The following is a 14920-nucleotide window of genomic DNA, read 5'->3' as shown; positions in this document are numbered from 1 at the left end:
GGTTCCCACCGCAATCCTATGAGATTTAGGTCAGAGGAAGTTATGTGGAGTAGATTACATTTGGGCACACAGGTTTGAATGATAGGTTGGATGATAGGGAGACATGAAACAGGTCTGTGTGATGAGTGTTTCGTGGAGGAACGGTGGAGCATGTGTTGATATTTTGTGAACTGTATGACATAGATATGGAGAGATGTGTGAAAGGGTTAGAGAGGCTGGATGGGGTTGGGGTGGTGTAATGGGGGGAGGAAAGGGGGAGGAAGTGGTGTCTAGGGCTCTATTTCAGTTTCTTAGAGGAACATGACTAATGAAGAGAATCAAATCAAATCAAATCAAATGTTATTTGTCACATACACATGGTTAGCAGATGTTAATGCGAGTGTAGCGAAATGCTTGTGCTTCTAGTTCCGACAATGCAGTAATAACCAACAAGTAATCTAACTAACAATTCCAAAACTACTGTCTTGTACACAGTGTAAGGGGATAAAGAATATGTACATAAGGATGGATATATGAATGAGTGATGGTACAGAGCAGCATAGGCAAGATACAGTAGATGGTATCGAGTACAGTATATACATATGAGATGAGTATGTAAACAAAGTGGCATACTTAAAGTGGCTAGTGATACATGTATTACATAAGGATACAGTCGATGATATAGAGTACAGTATATACGTATGCATATGAGATGAATAATGTAGGGTAAGTAACATTATATAAGGTAGCATTGTTTAAAGTGGCTAGTGATATATTTACATCATTTCCCATCAATTCCCATTATTAAAGTGGCTGGAGTTGACTCAGTGTCAGTGTGTTGGCAGTAGCCACTCAATGTTAGTGGTGGCTGTTTAACAGTCTGATGGCCTTGAGATAGAAGCTGTTTTTCAGTCTCTCGGTCCCAGCTTTGATGCACCTGTACTGACCTCGCCTTCTGGATGATAGCGGGGTGAACAGGCAGCGGCTCGGGTGGTTGATGTCCTTGATGATCTTTATGGCCTTCCTGTGACATCGGGTGGTGTAGGTGTCCTGGAGGGCAGGTAGTTTGCCCCCGGTGATGCGTTGTGCAGACCTCACTACCCTCTGGAGAGCCTTACGGTTGAGGGCGGAGCAGTTGCCGTACCAGGCGGTGATACAGCCCGCCAATGATGCTCTCGATTGTGCATCTGTAGAAGTTTGTGAGTGCTTTTGGTGACAAGCCGAATTTCCTCCTGAGGTTGAAGAGGCGCTGCTGCGCCTTCTTCACAATGCTGTCTGTGTGAGTGGACCAATTCAGTTTGTCTGTGATGTGTATGCCGAGGAACTTAAAACTTGCTACCCTCTCCACTACTGTTCCATCGATGTGGATAGGGGGGTGTTCCCTCTGCTGTTTCCGGAAGTCCACAATCATCTGTAACGTACAGTAGGTTGGCTGTGACTGGACTCACACTCCAGTACAGTAGGTGGCGGTGTATGCACCCTAAAAGTTGGATGCGATCCAACCCAGTCCTAAAAAAGAATAACAATTCAAATTGATGTGGTGGCAGCTGCAAAAAATTATTTGGGTATACGCATCGGATTCAGTCGATTCAGCCAATGCCATGATTACTGTATATATGTGATGACCTTTGTATGCTTGCAATGCGCAATGATGGAAAAGTACTGGGTAAATGGAGATGTACTGCTTTAGTTCTCAGGCTGAGAATTGTCTGCGCCTGCTGATGGTCATGCAGGCTCAAGGCCAAGATAGTAGAGAGAGAAACCACAGTCTAGACATGTTTTTCTCATTTTAGATAGAATGTTAAGGTATGATTGATGGTAGGTTGTCCACACCAACTAGTATAAGGAGTATTGTCTCCTGTTTCGCCAAACAGATCTTTACTATAGACTACTGAGGTATTCTGTATGTGAATCTTTGTCTGCAATTGCATTTTATTACTAGAGAGTTTTATACCAAGGTTCCTGTGCCTGTGTCATCTATCTGGAAGACTGATTGTCAAAGGAAACTTACATCAACCCATGCAAAGGACTACCCAACACTTCCACAGCTTCTTGCATCTTCCTCATCATACATTTCACATTTCCACCTCTGTTCCATAGAGCCACATCATCAGCATACAAAAAACATTGATTTTCTGTGATTGCCACAAAATCATAAACCCCGCCTATTTCTAAAATGTATCTTCTTAAAATGGCAACTTTACCACTTTTCAACCTCATTTTCAATATCTATTGGACAGTGTCAAAATAATGTGAAAATGGCACATTTCTATGTTTTGTAGAAAAAATATAAAGTTAAAAAGTTCTACCCGAAAGTTAAAACTGTCACGACTTCCACCGAAGTTGTTCCCTCTCCTTGTTCGGGCGGCGTTCGGCGGTCTACATCACCGGCTTTCTAGCCGCCACCGATCCATGTTCCATTTTTCCTTTTGTTTCGTCTGTTTACACACCTGGATCCCATCTCATAATTATGTTCCTTATTTCACCCTCTGGTTTCCCTTTCTGTTTTGTGCGTGATTGTCTTTTGTGTATTCCGGTGTGTTGTATTTTGAGTCCTGTTTTGTTCTTGTTTGGAACGGGATTACGTTTTGGATTGAGTAAATCAGTGATTGTTACTCTCATCTGTGTCCTGCGCCTGACTCCTTCGCTGTCTTTTAGATAGACTCTGACAGAATCACGCACCATAAACATGGAGTCAGCAGGTGCAGCCAGCCCTCCGCTTCAAATGGAGGAGCACATTCAGCAGCACGTGACCATGCTGCAAACCATGGACCGATGGGAGAGAGGGGGTTTACCCGTGCACCCTGTGTCGTCTCCTCAGGTTCCACTATTACCTACTGTCGGGTGTCAGGGGTTCCTACTCCAGCTGGAGCTCTACCTGGCATCTGTCCAGCCAGCCCCTTCGGGATGCGAGAGAGGGAGTGCCCTCATCTCCTGTCTGAAGTAAAGCCCTGGAATGGGCCAACGCCATCTGGGGCAGGGAAGGTCAGACGTTGGATGATTATGAGGAGTTCGCCCGCCGTTTCCGGGCGGTATTCGATCATCACCCGGGGGGAGAGCGGCGGGGGAACGCCTATTTCATCTACGTCAGGGGATGAGTAGCGCTCAAGATTTTGCGCTGGACTTTAGAACTCTGGCGGCCGGCGCGGGATGGAATGAGCGGGCCCTGATCGATCACTACAGGTGTAGCTTACGAGAGGACGTTCGTCGGGAGCTAGCCTGCAGGAACACCACCCTTACACTGGACCAGCTGGTGGACCTATCGATCCGGTTAGATAACCTGTTGGCCTCCCGCGGACTTCCTGATCGGGGTCCGTCAGTTCCATCCCCCATCGCTCCTGATCCATCCCCAGGAGGTAGAGGTATCAGGCGGAGTGTTGGTGAGTAGGCACACAGTAAAATACAGTTGCCCGCTACCGCTCATAGCCAGTATGACCGAGTCATTACACAGGGCACGCTTCTTCACAAAATTGGACCTCAGGAGCGCTTACAACCTGGTGCGTATCCGGGCGGGAGATGAGTGGAAGACAGCATTTAGCACCACTTCTGGGCATTATGAGTACCTCGTCATACCGTACCGGTTAATGAATGCTCCATCAGTATTCCAATCCTTTGTAGATGAGATTTTCAGGGACCTCCACGGGCAGGGTGTAGTGGTGTATATAGATGACATTCTAATATACTCCGCTACACACGCCGAGCATGTGTCCCTGGTACGCAGGGTGCTTGGTCGACTGTTGGAACATGACCTGTAAGTCAAGGCTGAGAAATGTCTGTTCTTCCAACAGTTCGTCTCCTTCCTAGGGTACCGCTTTTCCTCGTCATGAGATGAGATGAGAGATGGAGAATGACCGCATTTCAGCCCTGCGTAATTGGCCGACTCCAACCACGGTGAAGGAGGTGCAGCGGTCTTAGGGTTTGCCAACTACTACCAGAGGTTCATCCAGGGTTTTGGTCAGGTAGCGGCTCCCATTAACTCACTGCTGAAGGGGGGACCAGTGCGACTGCAGTGGTCAGCTGGGGCGGACAGGGCTTTGGTCACCTGAAGGCTCTGTTTACCTCAGCTCCCGTGCTGGCTCATCCTGATCCCTCCTTAGCGTTCATAATTGAAGTGGACGAGTCCGAGGCAGGGATAGGGGCTGTGCTGTCTCAGCGCTCAGGTACGCCACTAAAGCTCTGTCCCTGTGAATTCTTTTCGAAGAAGCTCAGCCCGACAGAGCGAAACTATGATGTGGGGGACCGGGAGTTGTTGGCTGTTGTCAAGGCTCTGAAAGAGTGGAGACATTGGCTTGAGGGGGCCAGACACCCTTTTCTCATTTGGACTGACCACTGAAATCTGGAGTACATTTGAGCAGCGAGGAGACTGAACCCTCGCCAGGCAAGGTGGGCCATGTTTTTCACCCGCTTTTCTTTCACCCTCTCCTACAGACCAGGTTCCCAGAACGTTAAGGCAGATGCACTGTCCCGGATGTATGACACAGGAGTGGTCCGCAGATCCCGCTCCCATTATTCCAGCTTCTTGCCTGGTGGCACCAGTGGTGTGGGAGGTGGATGCGGACATCGAACGGCATCACGTTCAGAGCCCACTCCTACCCAGTGTCCGGTTGGGCGTAAGTATGTTCCGTTCGATGTCAGCGATCGTTTGATCTGTTGGGCCCACACTTCACCCTCCTCTGGTCATCCTGGCATCGCTCGGACAGTGCGCTGTCTTGCTGGGAAGTACTGGTAGCCCACGTTAGCCAAGGACGTGAGGGTTTATGTGTCCTCCTGTTCGGTGTGCACACAGTGCAAGGCACCTAGACACCTACCCAGAGGGAAATTACAACCCCTTCCCATTCCACAGCGAACATGGTGACACCTCTCGGTGGATTTCCTGACGGAGCTTCCACCCTCGCAGGGTAACACTACGATCCTAGTTGTTGTGGATCGGTTTTCTAAGTCCTGCCATCTCCTTCCTTTGCCCGGGCTCCCTACGGCTCTACAGACTGCGTGGGTGCCTGAGGATATCGTTTCTGATCGGGGTCCCCAATTCACGTCTAAAGTCTGGAGGGCGTTTATGGAGCGCCTGCGGGTCTCGGTCAGTCTTACCTCAGGTTTTCACCCTGAGAGCAACGGGCAGGTGGAAAGAGTCAACCAGGAGGTGGGTAGGTTTCTGCAGTCCTATTGCCATGACCGGCCGGGGGAGTGGGCGGTGTTTCTCCCCTGGGCAGAAATGGCTCAATTCTCCCTCCGCCACTCTTCCACTAACCTGTCACCTTTTCAGTGTGTGCTAGGTTACCAGCCGGTCCTGGCACCATGGCATCAGAGCCAGATCGAGGCTCCTGCTTACGGTGCGTGAATGAGGACCCAAAAGCGAATTAACGTAAACAGAGCTTCTTTAATAACAAAACATAGGTAGGCTCAGATGGACCGGCAGATTCCGACAGGACAGGACAAGGTTGCAGCAAACATGACGATAGTCTGGTTCAGGCATGAATAACACAAACAAGAATCCGACAAAGACAGAAACAAAAACAGAGAGAGATATAGAGGACTAATCAGAGGGAAAAAGGGAACAGGTGGGAAAAGGGGTGACGAGGTAGTTAGGAGGAGACAAGGAACAGCTGGGGGAAAGAGGGGGAGAAAAGGTAACCTAAAACGACCAGCAGAGGGAGACAGGGTGAAGAGAAAGGACAGAAACAAGACACAACATGACAATACATGACAGTACCCCCCCACTCACCGAGCGCCTCCTGGCGCACTCGAGGAGGAAACCTGGCGGCAACGGAGGAAATCATCGATCAGCGCACGGTCTAGCACGTCCCGAGAGGGAACCCAACTCCTCTCCTCAGGACCGTACCCCTCCCAATCTACTAGGTACTGATGACCACGGCCCCGAGGACGCATGTCCAAAATCCTACGGACCCTGTAGATGGGTGCGCCCTCGACAAGGATGGGAGGGGGGGGGGGGGGAAGACGAGCGGGGGCGCGAAGAACGGGCTTGACACAGGAGACATGGAAGACCGGGTGGACGCGACGAAGATATCGCGGAAGAAGAAGTCGCACTGCGACAGGATTAATGATCTGAGAAATACGGAAAGGACCAATGAACCGCGGGGTCAACTTGCGAGAAGCGGTCTTGAGGGGAAGGTTCTGAGTGGAGAGCCAAACTCTCTGACCGCGACAATATCTAGGACTCTTAGTTCTACGCTTATTAGCAGCTCTCACAGTCTGCGCCCTATAACGGCAAAGTGCAGACCTGACCTTCTTCCAGGTGCGCTCGCAACGTTGGACAAAAGCCTGAGCGGAGGGGACGCTGGACTCGGCGAACTGAGATGAGAACAGCGGAGGCTGGTACCCGAGGCTACTCTGAAAAGGAGATAGCCCGGTCGCAGACGAAGGAAGCGAGTTGTGGGCGTATTCTGCCCAGGGGAGCTGTTCTGACCAAGACGCAGGGTTGCGAAAAGAAAGACTGCGTAAGATGCGACCAATAGTCTGATTGGCCCGTTCTGCTTGACCGTTAGACTGGGGGTGAAAGCCGGAAGAGAGACTGACGGAAGCCCCAATCAAACGGCAAAACTCCCTCCAAAATTGAGACGTGAATTGCGGACCTCTGTCCGAAACGACGTCTGACGGAAGGCCATGAATTCTGAAAACATTCTCGATGATGATTTGTGCCGTCTCTTTAGCAGAAGGAAGCTTAGCAAGGGGAATAAAATGAGCCGCCTTAGAGAACCTGTCGACAACCGTAAGAATAACAGTCTTCCCCGCTGACGAAGGCAGTCCGGTGACAAAATCTAAGGCGATGTGAGACCACGGTCGAGAGGGAATGGGAAGCGGCCTGAGACGGCCGGCAGGAGGGGAGTTACCGGACTTAGTCTGCGCGCAGACCGAACAAGCAGCCACGAAGCGACGCGTGTCATGCTCCCGGGTGGGCCACCAAAAACGCTGGCGAATGGAAGCAAGCGTACCCCGAACGCCAGGGTGGCCGGCTAACTTGGCAGAGTGAGCCCACTGAAGAACGGCCAGACGAGTAGGAACGGGAACGAAAAGAAGGTTCCTAGGACAAGCGCGCGGCGACGGAGTTTGAGTGAGTGCTTGCTTTACCTGCCTCTCAATTCCCCAGACAGTCAACCCGACAACACGCCCCTCAGGGAGAATCCCCTCGGGGTCAGTGGAGGCTACTGAAGAACTGAAGAGACGAGATAAAGCATCAGGCTTGGTGTTCTTAGAGCCCGGACGATAAGAAATCACAAACTCGAAACGAGCGAAAAACAGCGCCCAGCGCGCCTGACGCGCATTAAGTCGTTTGGCAGAACGGATGTACTCAAGGTTCCTATGGTCAGTCCAAACGACAAAAGGAACGTTCGCCCCCTCCAACCACTGTCGCCATTCGCCTAGGGCTAAGCGGATGGCGAGCAGTTCGCGGTTTCCCACATCATAGTTACGTTCCGACGGCGACAGGCGATGAGAAAAATACGCGCAAGGGTGGACCTTGTCGTCAGAGAGGGAGCGCTGAGAAAGAATGGCTCCCACGCCCACCTCTGACGCGTCAACCTCGACAACGAACTGTCTAGTGACGTCAGGTGTAACAAGGATAGGTGCGGATGTAAAACGATTCTTGAGGAGATCAAAAGCTCCCTGGGCGGAAACGGACCACTTAAAGCACGTCTTGACAGAAGTAAGGGCTGTGAGAGGAGCTGCCACCTGACCGAAATTACGGATGAAACGACAATAGAAGTTCGCGAAGCCGAGAAAGCGCTGCAGCTCGACGCGTGACTTAGGGACGGGCCAATCAATGACAGCTTGGACCTTAGCGGGATCCATCTTAATGCCTTCAGCGGAAATAACAGAACCGAGAAATGTGACGGAGGAGGCGTGAAAAGAGCACTTCTCAGCCTTCACAAAAAGACAATTCTCTAAAAGGCGCTGGAGGACACGTCGAACGTGCTGAACATGAATCTGGAGTGACGGTGAAAAAATCAGGATATCGTCAAGGTAAACGAAAACAAAGATGTTCAGCATGTCTCTCAGGACATCATTGACTAATGCCTGAAAGACAGCTGGAGCGTTAGCGAGGCCGAAAGGAAGAACACGGTATTCAAAGTGCCCTAACGGAGTGTTAAACGCCGTCTTCCACTCGTCCCCCTCCCTGATGCGCACGAGATGGTAAGCGTTACGAAGGTCCAACTTAGTGAAAAACCTGGCTCCCTGCAGGATCTCGAAGGCTGAAGACATAAGAGGAAGCGGATAACGATTCTTCACTGTTATGTCATTCAGCCCTCGATAATCTATGCAGGGGCGCAGGGACCCGTCCTTCTTCTTAACAAAAAAAAACCCCTCTCCGGCGGGAGAGGAGGAGGGGACTATGGTACCGGCGGCAAGAGCTACAGACAAATAATCTTCGAGAGCCTTACGTTCGGGAGCCGACAGAGAGTATAGTCTACCCCGGGGGGGAGTGGTTCCCGGAAGGAGATCAATACTACAATCATACGACCGGTGTGGAGGAAGAGAGGTGGCCCTGGACCGACTGAACACCGTGCGCAGATCGTGATATTCCTCCGGCACCCCTGTCAAATCACCAGGCTCCTCCTGTGAAGAAGAGACAGAGGAAACAGGAGGGATAGCAGACATTAAACATTTCACATGACAAGAGACGTTCCAGGAGAGGATAGAATTACTAGACCAATTAATGGAAGGATTATGACAAACTAGCCAGGGATGGCCCAAAACAACAGGTGTAAAAGGTGAACGAAAAATTAAAAAAGAAATGGTTTCGCTATGATTACCAGAAACAGTGAGGGTTAAAGGTAGCGTCTCACGCTGAATCCTGGGGAGAGGACTACCATCCAGGGCGAACAAGGCCGTGGACTCCCTTAACTGTCTGAGAGGAATGTCATGTTCCCGAGCCCAGGTCTCGTCCATAAAACAGCCCTCCGCCCCAGAGTCTATTAAGGCACTGCAGGAAGCTGACGAACCGGTCCAGCGTAGATGGACCGACAAGGTAGTGCAGGATCTTGAAGGAGAGACAGGAGTAGTAGCGCTCACCAGTAGCCCTCCGCTTACTGATGAGCTCTGGCTTTTACTGGACATGAAGTGACAAAATGACCAGCAGAACCGCAATAGAGACAGAGGCGGTTGGTGATTCTCCGTTCCCTCTCCTTAGTCAAGATGCGGATACCTCCCAGCTGCATAGGCTCAGCACCCGAGCCGGTAGAGGAAGATGGTAGTGATGCGGAGAGGGGGGCAACGGAGAACGCAAGCTCCTTTCCACGAGCTCGGTGACGAAGATCAACCCGTCGCTCAATGCGAATAGCGAGTTCAATCAAGGAATCCACGCTGGAAGGAACCTCCCGGGAGAGAATCTCATCCTTTACCTCTGCGCGGAGACCCTCCAGAAAACGAGCGAGCAAAGCCGGCTCGTTCCAGCCACTGGAGGCAGCAAGAGTGCGAAACTCAATAGAGTAGTCTGTTATGGATCGATTACCTTGACATAGGGAAGACAGGACCCTGGAAGCCTCCTCCCCAAAAACAGATCGATCAAAAACCCGTATCATCTCCTCCTTAAAGTCCTGATACTGGTTAGTACACTCAGCCCTTGCCTCCCAGATTGCCGTGCCCCACTCACGAGCCCGTCCAGTAAGGAGAGATATGACGTAGGCGATACGAGCAGTGCTCCTGGAGTAAGTGTTGGGCTGGAGAGAAAACACAATATCACACTGGGTGAGGAACGAGCGGCATTCAGTGGGCTCCCCAGAGTAACACGGCGGGTTATTGATTCTGGGCTCCGGAGATTCGAAAGCCCTGGAAGTGGTCGGTGGATCGAGGCGGAGATGGTGAACCTGTTCTGTGAGGTTGGAGACTTGGGTGGCCAAGGTCTCAACGGCATGTCGAGCAGCAGACAATTCCTGCTCGTGTCTGCCTAGCATCGCTCCCTGGATCTCGACGGCTGAGTGGAGAGGATCCGAAGTCGCTGGGTCCATTCTTGGTCGGATTCTTCTGTTACGGTGCGTGAATGAGGACCCAAAAGCGAATTAACGTAAACAGAGCTTCTTTAATAACAAAACATAGGTAGGCTCAGATGGACCGGCAGATTCCGACAGGACAGGACAAGGTTGCAGCAAACATGACGATAGTCTGGTTCAGGCATGAATAACACAAACAAGAATCCGACAAAGACAGAAACAAAAACAGAGAGAGATATAGAGGACTAATCAGAGGGAAAAAGGGAACAGGTGGGAAAAGGGGTGACGAGGTAGTTAGGAGGAGACAAGGAACAGCTGGGGGAAAGAGGGGGAGAAAAGGTAACCTAAAACGACCAGCAGAGGGAGACAGGGTGAAGAGAAAGGACAGAAACAAGACACAACATGACAATACATGACACCTGCGGTGGATGAATGGTTTCGGCACTCGTAGGAGACATGGGACGCTGCCCATGTGCGTCTGCAAAGGGCCATCAGCGGCAGAAGATGAGTGCCGACCGCCACCGCAGTGAGGCCCCGGTGTATGCACCGGGGGATCGAATCTGGCTCTCGACGCGAAACCTGCCCCTTCACCTGCCCTGCCGGAAGCTGGGTCCGCGGTTTGTGGGGCCATTCAAAGTCCTTAGGAGAATGAACGAGGTTTGCTGTAGGTTACAGCTCCCACCTGATTACCATATAAACCCCTCGTTCCATGTGTCTCTCCTCAGGCCGGTGGTGGCTGGTCCGCTCCAGCAGTCTGAGGTGCGGGAGGTTCCTCCGCCCCCTCTGGACATCGAGGGGGCCCCGTCGTATACAGTGCGAGCCATAATGGACTCAAGGCGTCGGGCGAGAGGCCTTCAGTACCTCGTGGAGTGGGAGGGGTACAGCCCAGAGGAGAGATGCTGGGTACCGGTGGGGGACATCCTGGACCCTTCGTTACTCCAGGAATTTCACTGACTCCATCCGGATCGCCCTGCGTCTCGTCCCCCGGGACATCCCCGAGGCTGGTGTCGGCGCGCTGCTGGAGCCGCATGCCCGGGGGGGTACTGTCTCGACTTCCACCAAAGTTGTTCCCTCTCCTTGTTCGGGCGGCGTTTAGCCGCCACCGATCCATGTTCCATTTTTCCTTTTGTTTCGTCTGTTTACACACCTGGTTCCCATCTCATAATGATGTTCCTTATTTCACCCTCTGGTTTCCCTTTCTGTTTTGTGCGCGATTGTCTTTTGTGTATTCCGGTGTGTTGTATTTTGAGTCCTGTTTTGTTCTTGTTTGGAATGGGATTTTGTTACGTTTTGGATTGAGTAAATCAGTGATTGTTACTCTCATCTGTGTCCTGCGCCTGACTCCTTCGCTGTCTTTTAGATAGACTCTGACAGAATCACGCACCATAAACATGGAGTCAGCAGGTGCAGCCAGCCCTCCGCTTCAAATGGAGGAGCGCATTCAGCAGCACTCGACCATGCTGCAGAGTCTGGGTACAGCCATGGATTGCGTGCTGCAAACATGGACCGATGGGAGAGAGGGGGTTTACCCGTGCACCCTGTGTCATCTCCTCAGGTTCCACCATTACCTACCGTGATGTCCACCCCTCCATCATCAGGATCCGGTGAGATTCAGCTCTCGCTTCCGAGGGCGTATGACGGGACAGCTGTCGAGTGTCAGGAGTTCCTACTCCAGCTGGAGCTCTACCTGGCATCTGTCCAGCCAGCCCCTTCGGGACGCGAGAGAGTGAGTGCCCTCATCTCCTGTCTGAACAGTAAAGCCCTGGAATGGGCCAACGCCATCTGGGGCAGGGAAGGTCAGACGTTGGATGATTATGAGGAGTTCGCCCGCCGTTTCCGGGCGGTATTCGATCATCACCTGGGGGGAGAGCGGCAGGGGAACGCCTATTTCATCTACGTCAGGGGATGAGGAGCGCTCAAGATTTTGCGGTGGACTTTAGAACTCTGGCGGCCGGCGAGGGATGGAATGAGCGGGCCCTGATCGATCACTACAGGTGTAGCTTACGAGAGGACGTTCGTCGGGAGCTAGCCTGCAGGAACACCACCCTTACACTGGACCAGCTGGTGGACCTATCGATCCGGTTGGATAACCTGTTGGCCTCCCGCGGACTTCCTGATCGGGGTCCGTCAGTTCCATCCCCCATCGCTCCTGATCCATCCCCAGGAGGTAGAGGTATCAGGCGGAGTGTTGGTGAGTAGGCACACCACTCACCCAGAGCTCCCTGTTGCACACGTGGCTGTCGCTAGAATTTCAGAGTTTTCCCCACGTTCCCAGCATAAGGCGCTAGTAGATTCAGGCACAGTTGTGAACTTTATCGACCATTCCTTTGCTATGAGATTAGGGATCCCTATTGTGTCTGTTGATGTTCCCTTCCCTAAACAGTGCCTTGCGAAAGTATTCGGCCCCCTTGAACTTTGCGACCTTTTGCCACATTTCAGGCTTCAAACATAAAGATATAAAACTGTATTTTTTTGTGAAGAATCAACAACAAGTGGGACACAATCATGAAGTGGAACGACATTTATTGGATATTTCAAACTTTTTTAACAAATCAAAAACTGAAAAATTGGGCGTGCAAAATTATTCAGCCCCTTTACTTTCAGTGCAGCAAACTCTCTCCAGAAGTTCAGTGAGGATCTCTGAATGATCCAATGTTGACCTAAATGACTAATGATGATAAATACAATCCACCTGTGTGTAATCAAGTCTCCGTATAAATGCACCTGCACTGTGATAGTCTCAGAGGTCCGTTAAAAGCGCAGAGAGCATCATGAAGAACAAGGAACACACCAGGCAGGTCCGAGATACTGTTGTGAAGAAGTTTAAAGCCGGATTTGGATACAAAAATATTTCCCAAGCTTTAAACATCCCAAGGAGCACTGTGCAAGCGATAATATTGAAATGGAAGGAGTATCAGACCACTGCAAATCTACCAAGACCTGGCCGTCCCTCTAAACTTTCAGCTCATACAAGGAGAAGACTGATCAGAGATGCAGCCAAGAGGCCCATGATCACTCTGGATGAACTGCAGAGATCTACAGCTGAGGTGGGGAGACTCTGTCCATAGGACAACAATCAGTCGTATATTGCACAAATCTGGCCTTTATGGAAGAGTGGCAAGAAGAAAGACATTTCTTAAAGATATCCATAAAAAGTGTTGTTTAAAGTTTGCCACAAGCCACCTGGGAGACACACCAAACACGTGAAAGAAGGTGCTCTGGTCAGATGAAACCAAAATTGAACTTTTTGGCAACAATGCAAAACGTTATGTTTGGCGTAAAAGCAACACAGCTCATCACCCTGAACACACCATCCCCACTGTCAAACATGGTGGTGGCAGCATCATGGTTTGGGCCTGCTTTTCTTCAGCAGGGACAGGGAAGATGGTTAAAATTGATGGGCAGATGGATGGAGCCAAATACAGGACCATTCTGGAAGAAAACCTGATGGAGTCTGCAAAAGACCTGAGACTGGGACGGAGATTTGTCTTCCAACAAGACAATGATCCAAAACATAAAGCAAAATCTACAATGGAATGGTTCAAAAATAAACATATCCAGGTGTTAGAATGGCCAAGTCAAAGTCCAGACCTGAATCCAATCGAGAATCTGTGGAAAGAACTGAAAACTGCTGTTCACAAATGCTCTCCATCCAACCTCACTGAGCTCGAGCTGTTTTGCAAGCAAAAGGTGGCGCTACAAAGTATTAACTTAAGGGGGCTGAATAATTTTGCACGCCCAATTTTTCAGTTTTTGATTTGTTAAAAAAGTTTGAAATATCCAATAAATGTCGTTCCATTTCATGATTGTGTCCCACTTGTTGTTGATTCTTCACAAAAAAATACAGTTTTATATCTTTATGTTTGAAGCCTGAAATGTGGCAAAAGGTCGCAAAGTTCAAGGGGGCCGAATACTTTCGCAAGCCACTGTACATGCCTTAGACAGTCATCCTTTGGGGTCGGGGCTAATTAGGGAGGTCACAGCTCCGCTCACTATGATAACGTCGGCGAGTCATAGGGAGCAAATTAGTCTCTTCCTAATTGACTCTCCTGCGTTCCCTTTTATGTTGGGGATTCCCTGGTTGGCTTTGCATGACCCCACTATTTCGTGGCAACAGAGTTCTTTCAAGGGATTGTCCCGTCAGTGCTCAGGGAGGTGTGTAGGTGTTTCCTTAGGTGCCACTACAGTGGAAAGTCCAAACCAGGTCTCCACCATGCACATTCCCCCCCCGAATACACACTATTAGTTTTGTGATGACATGGAGAGCAAGAAAATACCATCCCTCTGGCCAAAACCCCCCCACCCCCCACCCGCGAGTGGGGTGTTTCGCTTCCTCTTCCATCTGTAAATGAGCTATGTGCAATGCAAAACACAAATCTTGTTGCAGATCAGATGGTTCTATGGTACTAGAATTACTGCTATGGGATCAACTCACATACAATACTGACATGTAGGCCTATCCCTAGCCAAAGAAAGTTCCTCCTCTCCCCTTTTCTTTGCTCCAAAATTAAAGTTTACAGTATGTTTGTCCTCTTGGACAAGGTGCTAAATCCATCTTTCTGATTAAGTGTCTGTCATTTATTAAAGGCTTAGGCCATTTTAGAGTTATTTTACCAATCACACATGGAAACGTACATTATTTTGTAATTTTCTCACTTTTCAAAAGTAGGTTGTGTCATATTATGCACTTAGTGGTGTGTCAATGTCCTTGAAAGACTGACATTTGGTTGAAAGACGGATGTTCTTAACCACTAAAAGGACACACTTTTGCTGATGAGAGGTTTTGGTCTGTATTCATACTTCCTTCAAATAACATAATAGGCTACTATCACTATGGCTTGCGGTGTTAAGAAATAAATACAGTAGCCTACATGCATGACGGACCATTAAACAGCTATACATCACACGTTGTGCCACAGCTTGTCTGTGAAAGTTGTGGCTAAAAGGGTAACTGCATGACTTCCTTCCTGTTGCGTACATAGTTCCCTAAAATATTT

Source organism: Oncorhynchus mykiss, chromosome 27, assembly GCF_057628025.1.
Source record: "Oncorhynchus mykiss isolate SJ-2025 chromosome 27, ASM5762802v1, whole genome shotgun sequence".
Classification (NCBI taxonomy): Eukaryota; Metazoa; Chordata; class Actinopteri; order Salmoniformes; family Salmonidae; genus Oncorhynchus; species Oncorhynchus mykiss.
Note: the sequence above shows the minus strand (reverse complement) of the source record.